Consider the following 11,093-nt stretch of genomic DNA (forward strand, 5'->3'; position numbering starts at 1 on the left):
TCTCAACAGAGGAATATCAAATGCTTGAGACACACTTAAAGAATTGCTTAACATCCTTAGTCGTCAGGGAAATGCAAACAAAAATGACTCTGAGATGCCATCTTATACCAATCAGAATGGCTACGATCAAAAACACTAATGTCAGCTTATGCTGACAACAATATGGAGTAAGGAGAACACTCCTCCACTGCTGATGGAAATGCAATCCTGTACAGTCACTTTGGAAATCAATATGGCAGTTTCTCAGAATATTAGGAATCAGTCTACCTCAAGACCCAGCTATGCCACTCTTGGACATACACCCAAAGGATGCTCCATCATTCCACAAGGACACTTGATCAACTATGTCTGTGGCAGCCTTATCCCTAATATCCAGAAGCTGAAAACAACCTAGATGTCCCTCAACCAAAGAATGATACATTTACACAATGGAGTATTACTCAGATGTTAAAAAACTACATCAGGAAATTTGAAGGTAAATAGATGGAACTAGAAAAATCCCCAGCGAGGTAACCCAGACCCAGAAAGACAAACATGGTATGTACTCATCAGTGGATATTAGCTGTAAAGTAAAGGACAACCATGCTACAATTCACAGCCCCAGAGAGATTAGGTAACAAGGAAGGCCCAAAGAGGGACACATGGATTTCCCAGGGAAGGGGAAAGAGAAGAGGTCTCTTGGGTAGACTGGGGGCTGGTGAAGATGGGAACGTGAGGGATTGGGGTGGAGGGGGTAAATGGAGGGAGAGAGTAATGAAAAACACCTTTTGTTTTGTTTTCTGATTTTCAAGACAGGGTTTCTCTGTATTGCTTTGAAGGCTGTCCTGGAACTTGCTCTGTAGACCAGGCTGGTCTCGAACTCACAGAGATCTGCCTGCCTCTGCCTCACAAGTGCTGGGATTAAAGGCGTGCGCCACCAATGCCCAGCCCAGGGGAGAGTAATGAAAGAGACTTCTTGATGGGGAGGGAGTTCATCATGTAAAAACCTGCTGCAAGGGAAATTCCCACAAATTTACAAGGATGATCTCAGCTAAGATTCCTAGCAATAGTGGAAAGGTGGCCTGAATTGGCCATCTCCTGTAATCTGGTTGATAACTGCCCCAGTTGTCATCCGAGAGCCTTCATCCAGTGACTATCAGAAACAGATCCATAGTCAAGCACTGGGCTGAGCTCAGGGAATCCTGCAGAAGAGAGGGAAGAAGGATTTTACGAACAGGGGTGGGGGAGGGTGGGGGTGTCAAGGTCATTACACAAGGGAATGAACTAACAGAAACAACTAACCTGGGCTGATGGGAGCTCACAGACTCTGAACCAACAGTCTGCATGGAACTGACCTAGGCCCTCTACATATGTGTAGCAGTTGTGTAGCATGATCTACTTGTGGGACTCCTAGTGGAGGAAGCAGGGCCTGTCCCAAACACCTTGGCTGGCTTTGGGAACCTATTCCTCATACTGTATTGCCTTGCCCAGCCTTAATACGAGGGAGGTGCTCCATCCTACCTAACTCGATATGCCATGTTTGGTTGACACCAATGGGAGGCCTGTCCTTTTCTGACCAGAAACAGAAGGAGTGGATTGGGGGTGAGAAAATGAAAGAAGAGGAGGAAGGGGAAACTGCAGTCAGGATATAAAAAGAATAATGAATAATTGTAACAAAAATAAATAAGATTTTTAAATATAAATAAATAAAAGACCACTAGATGCTCGGCTGTGACTTACTGGGCTGAGCAGCTGTGGCCCCAGGTTGCCTAATGGTCAACCCCTTTGTGTAGAATCCCAGTATTTATTTTTGCATTCAGATCTTGGTTCTAGTGAAATCCACCAGAATTCCCTAAGTGGAGACCACAAATGGCTCTCACTTTTGCCTCACACATCAGTAACAAACTAGCTAAACAAACTGTCCAGGAGAGAATGATGATCGGCTGTGTGAGCACTTCTATACCACAAGAGGGCAGCAAAGTACACCATGTGGGTCGCTTTCAAGGACTCAAGCGGAGTCTGGCTCAGCATAACCTACCCTACCCAGAACATTTACCATTGACCGGGTTCCTGATCCCAACCAACCTTTCCACCCAGACACCACACTTATTTTAGAGCAGAGCTGTCCACCACCCAGGCCTGTTGCAGGCCATCAGGGCCCAAAGGTCAAGCTGCCCGCCCTGCCTTCAGTTAGTTGTACCTTTCAGCCAGAAAGACAGGTCACTACCAGCCAAAATGGTGGGATAATTAGGACCAGGAGAAGACCAGAGCCTAGGCTCTACAAGAAGAGACATGGGAGCCAGCCCTCTGCTGAGACATGGCCGAGATAGAAGACTCAGGTAAGAAAGGGTCTCTACCTTAGGAAATGGTTTTGTGTTTTCAAATAAGCTTTGTGATTTGGTCCTTGTTGGCACACGGGATGGTGGGGTGGGTGTCCCTGTCATGAGAAATTGAGGGTGAAGGAAAGCTAGGCAAGGTCACTCCTCCCAGGTCCCCTTTACTCATCTTTGTACAAAACCTCACTGCATTTGGGTTCTATAGCTATTCTAGGGCAACAGAGAGCTTGCCCCGAGAGAACACTGCTGTCCTGCTCCCTGCAGAGGGGTCTCTGTGACCCTGGGAGAATGGGGGTGGGGGTAGTAGCAGAAGTCAGAAGTGGACCCCAGGTCAGGACCAAGGAGATGTTTGATCCCTGGGTAGGACTGGGGCAGGTGGGTGTGGTATATGGGTGCCATTGTGACTCTCTCCACAGGGAGGATAAATGCCACATGTGGACATCCAGGAAGAGGTGAGCCATAGTGAGTTCTGAGAAATCAGAAATGGGTGAAGAAAACTTGGGGACCCTCCAGACCTTGTGAAAAATGATCATTAAAAAAGAGAGATAAAGCCAGAGAGACTAGAGTGCCCCTGGGGCATGTTAAATCTATATTTGTGTTAGCTTCCCCATTCATCAGTCCTGTGGTTCCTACTCTGATGTCATCCAGATCTAGGGGCAGCCCAAAAGCACTCTGGGTCAGAGGCTGGGAAAACCAACTCATGCATCTTGCTTGTGCACACTTTATGCTTCAAATTCTGTTTTTCCTCAACCCAACATTAAAGTGAAATTGGGTTTTCAGAACCCAAGCTCCTGAGTTCTGCACAGAATCTAGAAAGTGCTGATAATTGTACAGTAGTAGAGGTTAGACATGATTGGATTACTAAACAAGCCAGTGGGAGAGAATTTAACCAATATCATCTCAGAGTTAGTATCTACCATGCAATTAGCAGAGCTTTGTAGATTCCATACAGGATGGGAGCTTGGGTTCCAAGCTCTACCCAGAAGCAAAGAGGTTGGAGGCAGATGCAATGGCACACCCTGTATCCCCAGCACTCGAGAGGCTGAAGCAGGAGGCTCAGGAGTTCAAAGCCAACCTGGGCTACGTGAGACACTGTCTGATAAAACAAAATCAATAGGCTGAGTCTTTGTCCTGGAAGACAAAGACTCAATGGTCACCACTTAGTACCTAGGTGGGACTCAGATTCTTATCTTAAATGCCAGCCATCTTTCACTGAATGTGTTTAAGAGAAAAATTCCTCTGAATCTGAGCACAGTGGTGCACATGTAGTCTCGGGTTCTTGGAGGGATGAGACAAGAGAATTATTTGGACCCAGAAGGAAGTTCAAGTCTATCCTGGATATTACAGCAAATCCTATCTCAACAAAAAATAACCTTTAATGCAACAAAGGCATGCGAACTGTAGACATGTAAAAACAGCAGTAACAGCTTGAAAGATGGCTCAGCCTCAACAGGCTTGGTGTGAACACAAGAGGTCCTGAGTTCATACCGCCCCAGGCACCTATGTAAAAAGCCAAGCATGGTGTTGCAGGCATGTAACTCCAAATCTGGGAAACAGAGACAGGAAGACCCCTAGGGCCTCTGGCAACCAGTCTAGCCAAAATGGCAAGCTTTACTGTCAGAGACCCTGCCTCAAAAATCAAGGTGGAGAGTAATAGAACAAGACACTCGGCATCCATCTCCACACTTACACACAGGAACATACCCGTTTCTTAGAATACATAATTTTCCCAAAATGAGACTATACATATATAATAAATTTTTTTAAATTATATGTGAATGTTTGTGTGTGTGTTCACATCTGTGTGCCTGCCACCCACAGAAGCCAAAAAAGAGTCAGATTCCTTGGAATTATAGTTACAAGCTGCCACGTGAGTGCTGGAAACTGTACCTAGATCTTTTGCAAAGGCAGCCAGTATTAACCACTGAGCTATCTTTCCAGCCCCATGAAACTCAGTCAATATTCTCTACCTTTCCATGTCAATAAACTGTCATGTAGTATTCTAATCCCCATTCAAATATCCCCATCTTTAACTGGGGCTATCCAATTTCACCGCCATTCTTTTAAAAGTTTCACAGACTTGGATAGACTCCTGTACCCACAATGTGATACTTTCTCCACTGGTTAGGTTGCCTTGGCTGGTAGAGAGAGGCGTATGACTTAGGACCACAGCCCAAGGGTGCTTGCTGGCTGTGTGCCAAGGATTCCATTTCCAACCGAAATGCTGGCTTCCTTGTACCACAGAAGCTGAGCAACACTGGGCTGTGAGATAGGACCCGGGCAGAGGCTGGAAAGGGAAATATGGGTTGTGCCAAAGTACAGGGCCCCACCCAAAGTTTGGCAGGATGTGAGCTAGGGTGAGACGAGCAGGTGAGAGTGGGCTCGCCCTATGCAGCTACCAGGAAAGGGCTCACCCACCCCCTTCCTCCCCAGCTCACTTCCCCTCCTACAAAAGGTCTGTTTGCTGTCCTTTCTACATACTTTCCTCCAACCTTTCCCAGGACCCTGCACCCCAACACAATAGCCAGGCCACCCCGGTGCATTGAAGGCAAAGGGCATTTTCAGAAGTGTTTACAAGCCAGTGCAGCTGTTACACCTCTCTAAAGCCAGGAATATTTGCCTTGGGCTAAGGACCCTGTGGTTCTGCGGGCCAGCAAGCACAGCCTAGTACATCCTTCCCTGTGCAGATCCCCAGGGACTTGAACTCCTGAACCTTCAGCCTTCTAGTCAGAAACCAAGTATTTAATATTAAAAGCAAGAAAGAATAAGGCCAAGTTTTCCTTCCTCTGGGCTTGTCCAGGCCCCTCCTCTGTACCCACTGAGTGAGGTGTGGGCCCCACATACCTTCGGGCTGACCTCACCCTGATCCAGCCAGTCTGTCCCAGACTCCCCAGTCCTGGCCATTTCATCTTATCTTAACATAGATCATGCAAATATCACACTATGAATGCCTCATGACTAAAACTTGTGCCACTTTCCCAAGCCCTTTCCCACCCTGTCCCTGTGGTAGTACAAATTCCAACATATTGACTACTCTCAAGCAGAGTCAGGACCCGGGGGGTGGGTCAGTCACTTGGGTAAAGCTCCCCCCACCCAGCCCCCAACCCTGCCTCCAGGTTCCCAGCTGAGTTGGAACTTGACAGTGTGCTGCAGTGACTGGCTCCCGAGCTTGCGAGTGCAGTTCCTCTGCTTCCGTGCACCCCACCCCCACCCCCAAAGCTTGCAGAAGGATGAACCAATGTCCTGGTGAGTCTTCAGTGGCCTCCCTGGTAAGGGCTTCATTGTATTTGAGAAAAGAGGGGGCATCAGCCACGCTTTCTATCTCATTCTACACCCCTTCCCAGCCCTGCCAGTCCCAGACCCAGACTGACCAGGGACTGCTATACCACGGAAAGTCCTACCACAGTGTGCAGAATAATCCATGCCCCTCTAACATCGGCAGGGAAGGTTGCCCTCCCCTTCACCAGGGCAATTCTCAGAACACCAGGCCGCCGCCGTCAGTCCCAGGAGAGCTGCCTGCCTCTGAGGCCTGGCACACCCAGTATCAGAGCCTCAAGTCATTTGGTGCTGCCGGGGCTGAGGCCACACCACACACAGCCCACCTTCTGAGCCCATTTCTGCCTAAGGCTTCCTAGAAGCCACATGGGAGGCAGCTGGGCACAAGCTCAAAGAATAAGCCTGAGGAATGAGGAAACCCCACCTACTTTCTTGGAATCTGTGCTTCTCAGCCAGGCTGTCACTGGCCCTCCCGTTCTGAAAGGCAGAAGTATGATCTGTAGTAACCTCCCTGAAGTGTTGCGGTGGCCAATTACTTAATGCACGGAAAACCCTGAGACAAGTGCCTGATGTAGAGCACGTGTTGGCATTTTTCTATGGCATTATCATCCCAAACCGCACCAACCAGACAGCCCTTTGTTTTCTGAGCCCCTGACAGTCTTCAAGATCACATCAGCCTGAATCTTTACAGCAGGCCTCTGGCAGGGTGGGATGGTGCAGGCATATAATCCCAGGACTCAGAAAGCTGAGGCAGGGAAAGCCCAAGTTCCAGGCCAGCCTCAGAGTCAGAGTCTTACAGAGTAAATGTCTTGTCTCAAACACAAGCAAATAAGTAAACTGCTACTCCATGGTCTCAGGAGTTAACTGTTTTGGCCCTTCCCCTAAACTGGCAGAGACTCCGTTGTTCCCTGCACAACACCCACACAAAGGAGAATGCCAGTTTCATGTTCTATGGTTTACAAAACATTCACTGCTGTTTCTACAATGTGGAATAGACAGGGCATTAATAGCCACTCTCTAGCAGAGCCTGGTTGAAGTTAGGAATCCAGACCTAAAGCCTAACACACAGTGTAACTATACAGTGTGAAGACTTCCCACTCCAGCTCTGCCTGATTTTTTTTTCCTCAGCAATGAGCTCAGTCACAACCAGTTAAGTGTGTCCTCCTTCGAAAAAGAAATTCAGATGCTGAAAGAATAAGAGACAGCCACACAATGAAAAGCAGATGTCCTGCCCCTGTCTCTGGAGCAGGGAAGGGAGGACAACTGGCTGACGCGTCGGTGGCCCCTGCAGCCACTCCACCCATGAGCTCAGCTCCTGGCAGAGTTCTTCAAGAAGAAGTGGGCCTCCTGGGCCCAGAAAAGACACAGCAGAGCTGGGGCCAGACCACAAGGCTGCTTCACTCTGGGGGCAGAACAAGGAGTGTCCAAGGCCAGCCACATTTTCATTAACTCTCTCTAACCTTAACTGCCCTGGAAGGCAGATGCTATGTCTGTTTTTCAGAGAAGTCCTCCTTTGATTCTGTTCTGAGGAGGCTGTCACTATGTAGCCCCAGCTGACACAGCTGTCATGCTCACTATCATGTAGACCAGGCTGGCCTGATCCATTCATACTGGTCTCCTGCCTGAACTGGTATTACAGGTGTATACCACCACACCCAGCTATGTGGCTTTCCAAAGTAGCAAACAGGGACACCAGAATATGAGCCAGGGTCTGCAGGACTCCACAGTCAGGTGGGCCTGCAGGCAGGATCTCCTCTTTGGGAGCTTTACCTCTGGCATTCTGGCCAAACCAGAACGAAGCTGTTGTGAGAGATGAGACCACATCTTCCTTGCTATAGCTGTATGTCCAGCTCACAGGGTCAGGTTTCCCTTATCCATCCTGGTCTTTAAGGACAAGGAGTTAGCACCTAGTCACTATAAAGGCTCTTAGATAGAGTTACCAGCAAGTCAAGGCCCTTGGGGAGGAAGTCAGGGCAGGCAAGGCTCATGAGGTTGAGGGTTGGGTGGCAAGAAGGGTTGCAGAAGCACAGACCATGACTGTGAGTGCCCTATGTCATGGTCCTCGCTGGACAAGCCCCCATGCAGGGCTATTTCTGTAACTGATGTGATCATTTCCATGACAGGGAAGGCTTGAAGTTGAGTACAGAGCAATCCTCAGGCTCAGCAAGAAGAAGCAGAGGCTGATCCCAGGCCTGTGTCTACTGGGGGTGGATAGGATCCAGGTTCCTGAGCCCCAGTAGAGGCAGTGCTTTCATTCATTTAACAAACCACAGCCACACAGCAGGAACAATGCAACCCAACTCCACCCAAAGCCCAAGTCTCCCTCCAGCTGACGCAGGAGAGCCCAGAGCACAGCGCCAGTTTCTAAAAGATTCAGCAGGTTGAACAGCACAAGTGCCTGGCTTTGTCTTCATATCCAGAAAGCCCTAATGGCCCCAGGTGCCACTCTGGTTTCTCTTGTGAGTTTGTGCTACCCACAAACTATACGCCCACTCCCTTCTGCCCACGATGCTTCTTCCGCTACTCTTTCCCAGACAGTGTGTGTTGCCCCGCCCCACCCCCCAGATTTCCTCTAACAACTTGAGACTCCTTCCTAGATATCACTCAATTGTGATTAGCATCTGACCCCGGCACCAACACCAGCCCAACACAAACTTCATCTTCAGAATGTACAATGAATAAAAGAACAGTAGACAGATAGAGATGTAGCTCCATTAGTAGAGCTGGCCTAGCATGGATGAGGCCCCTGGGGTCAATCTCCAGCACCAAATAAGCCAGGATGGATAATGCACATCTGTGATACCAGCAGTTGAGAGGCTGAGGCAGGAAAGCCAAGGTTCAAAGTCATCCTCAAGTTCAAGGCCAGCATGAGCTACATGAGGGCATGTGGAAGTGGGAAGGGTGCCCTCAGCACGATGGCTAAAGACAATACGGCACTTTCTGTGCAAGCCTGGTGACCTGAGTTAGATGCCTAGAGTCCACAAAAAAAGGTGGAAGGAGAGAATAGACTCCACAGAATTGTTCTCTGACTTCCACGTGCATGCCATGGAAGTCTGTCCCAGCTCAAAAGCAAAGACTTTCCCATCAAGTCAGACGTCATATTGCCCTCCTCTGAACAATTCTGTTTTGTTTGGTGGTTTGTTATTTGTTTTGAGACAAGATCTCTCTACACAGCCCTGGCTATCCTGGAATTCACTATGCAGATCAAATGGTCTGGAACTCCTAGAGATCCTGCTGCCTCTGCCTTCGGAGTGCTGGGACTAAAAGCATGTGCCGCCATGCCCAGCAGGCTCTGAGCAATTTTTAAGAAGCTACACAGGAACTGTGGTCTCATGGTCCATCTACCTCCCACACTACTGTGAGATCCTTGAGGAAGCTCCATGCTCCTGGGGCCAACAGACCCCAACACAAAAAACTTTGACCCACCCTGTTCCTTCACGGACTCAACTCTCTGACATGAGGTGCCTAATGACATGAATCAGACCCCAAGAATCCACAGCAGAAGGAGGAAACTGACTCCCAAAAGTTTTCCTCTAAATTCCACATCATGGCACAGACAGAAAGAATAATAATTTAAGTTTTTTAAATGTCTACCTGTTCACTACAGACACAGTTTCTCTTTTTGAATGGTTTTGCCCCTCAGATAACTGACATCACATATACAAACCTGGAATGCAGAGGGCTGGCTGCAAGGGGGACTAGCTGCAGAGGGCTAGCTGCAGGGGCTGGCTGAAAAGGACTGGCTGCAGGGGCTGGCTGCAGGGGCTGGCTGCAGGGGGCTGATTGTACTGGAGCTGGGTAGACTGTGGAGGGCAGAGTCTCAGAGGTGCCCTGCTCTAAGCCTCAGGACTTTTCACGTGAAACTCCAGACCTTTGAAGGAAAGGGGGAAAAAAGAGGCGTAATTAATCCTGTCAGGAGTGAACTGTATGTAAAAGGCCTTCTTCAGCAGCTTGGGCTATAGAAGTGGTCACATAGAAGGTTAAGGTGACATTTTGTAGTAACTGCTTTCTCTTTGCCAAAGTTCTAACATTTCCTTCCAGAATTTCTTCTCCTTCGAAATTCTATGAAACCAAGTTCTGTTGGCAAAGAAAGATGAAGAAATAAAGTGTGACCTCCCAGCTGGGTGAGCTGTAATCCCAACAATCAGAATGTTGAGGTAGGATTTCCACAACTTCAAGGCTAGCCTGGGCTACATAGTGAATTCCAGCCAGCCTGAGCTTTAGAGACACTGTCTGAAAAAGAGGGGAGAGCAACAAGATGACTGTGCTCCCTAGTTTTATGTCTACTTGACACAAGCTAGAGTCATCAGAGATGAGGGAGCCTCAATTAAGAAAATGCCTCCTTAAGATCAGACTATAGGCAAACCTGTAGGGCATTTTCTTAATTAGTGATTAATGAGAGAGGGCCCAATCCATTGCGGGTGGTGCCATCCCCAGGCTGGTGGTCCTGGGGTCTCTAAGAAAGCAGACAGAGGACGCCATGAGGAGCAAGCCAGTAAGCAGCAGTCTTCCACAGCCCCTGCCTCCTGGATCCTGCCCTGTTTGAGTTCCTATCTTGATTTCTTTCAATGATGAACAGTGATGTGGAAGTGTAAGATGAAATAAATCCTTTCCTCCACAAGTTTCTTTGGTCATGGCGTTTCATCACAGCAATAGAAACCCTAGCTAAGACAGTGGCTCAGTGGCTGGTGCTGCCTGCCATCAGCTGAACAAGCTGGGTTCTACTTCCAGGACCTATTTGGAAGGAGAGACAAGAATCCCACAAGTTATCCTCTGACCTCCTTGCAGGTGCCCTTGAACGCAGATATGCACTCAAGCACACACACACACACAGAGAGAGAGAGAGAGAGAGAGAGAGAGAGAGAGAGAGAGAGGTAATTTTAAAACAAATTTATTAATTAAATAAAATATAAAACAGAACAAAAGTTTGGCTCTGTCCATTACCATACCCAGAAAAAAGAACACAAAGAGAGTTGCTTGGGATAGGGACAGGACCAGCACTCAACTTGGCTTCAGCCAGCCACAGCCACTGAGCACCTACTGTGAGCAGCACACAGAGCCTCAGGATGAGGACAGTTGACAGGCAAAATCTCTACTCACCCCAGGCCAGGCAGACAACAGGGACCAGGGGCTGCAAGGGGAGGCAAGCAAGCTGCTAACGGTAGAATCAACAGTGAGGCACAGAGCATGGGTTAGGGCCAGACTCCTGGGTTGAAATCCCAGCTTCCCTGCTTGATGACTGAGGTGACTTTCTGAGCTCTGGTCTCTCATTTTTGAAACAAGGCCTGACTAACCCAACCCTGTTGTAAGGATTAACTTCAATGCCCATTTAGCTCATCGCCTGGCAGAAGGTAGATGTTAGTTACTGCTGTTGCTACCATGAGTAATGACACCCTGAGAGAGGGGGAGGAAACCTTGTAGAAGCTGCCTTTGGGCTGGGCCTTGAAGGCAGAAAGGACTCCAGCAGGTGGTGGCAGAGAGAGAAAGCCAGTGTGCAGAGAG

The sequence above is a fragment of the Cricetulus griseus genome, chromosome 3 (genome assembly GCF_003668045.3).
Source record: "Cricetulus griseus strain 17A/GY chromosome 3, alternate assembly CriGri-PICRH-1.0, whole genome shotgun sequence".
In the NCBI taxonomy this organism is placed as follows: domain Eukaryota; kingdom Metazoa; phylum Chordata; class Mammalia; order Rodentia; family Cricetidae; genus Cricetulus; species Cricetulus griseus.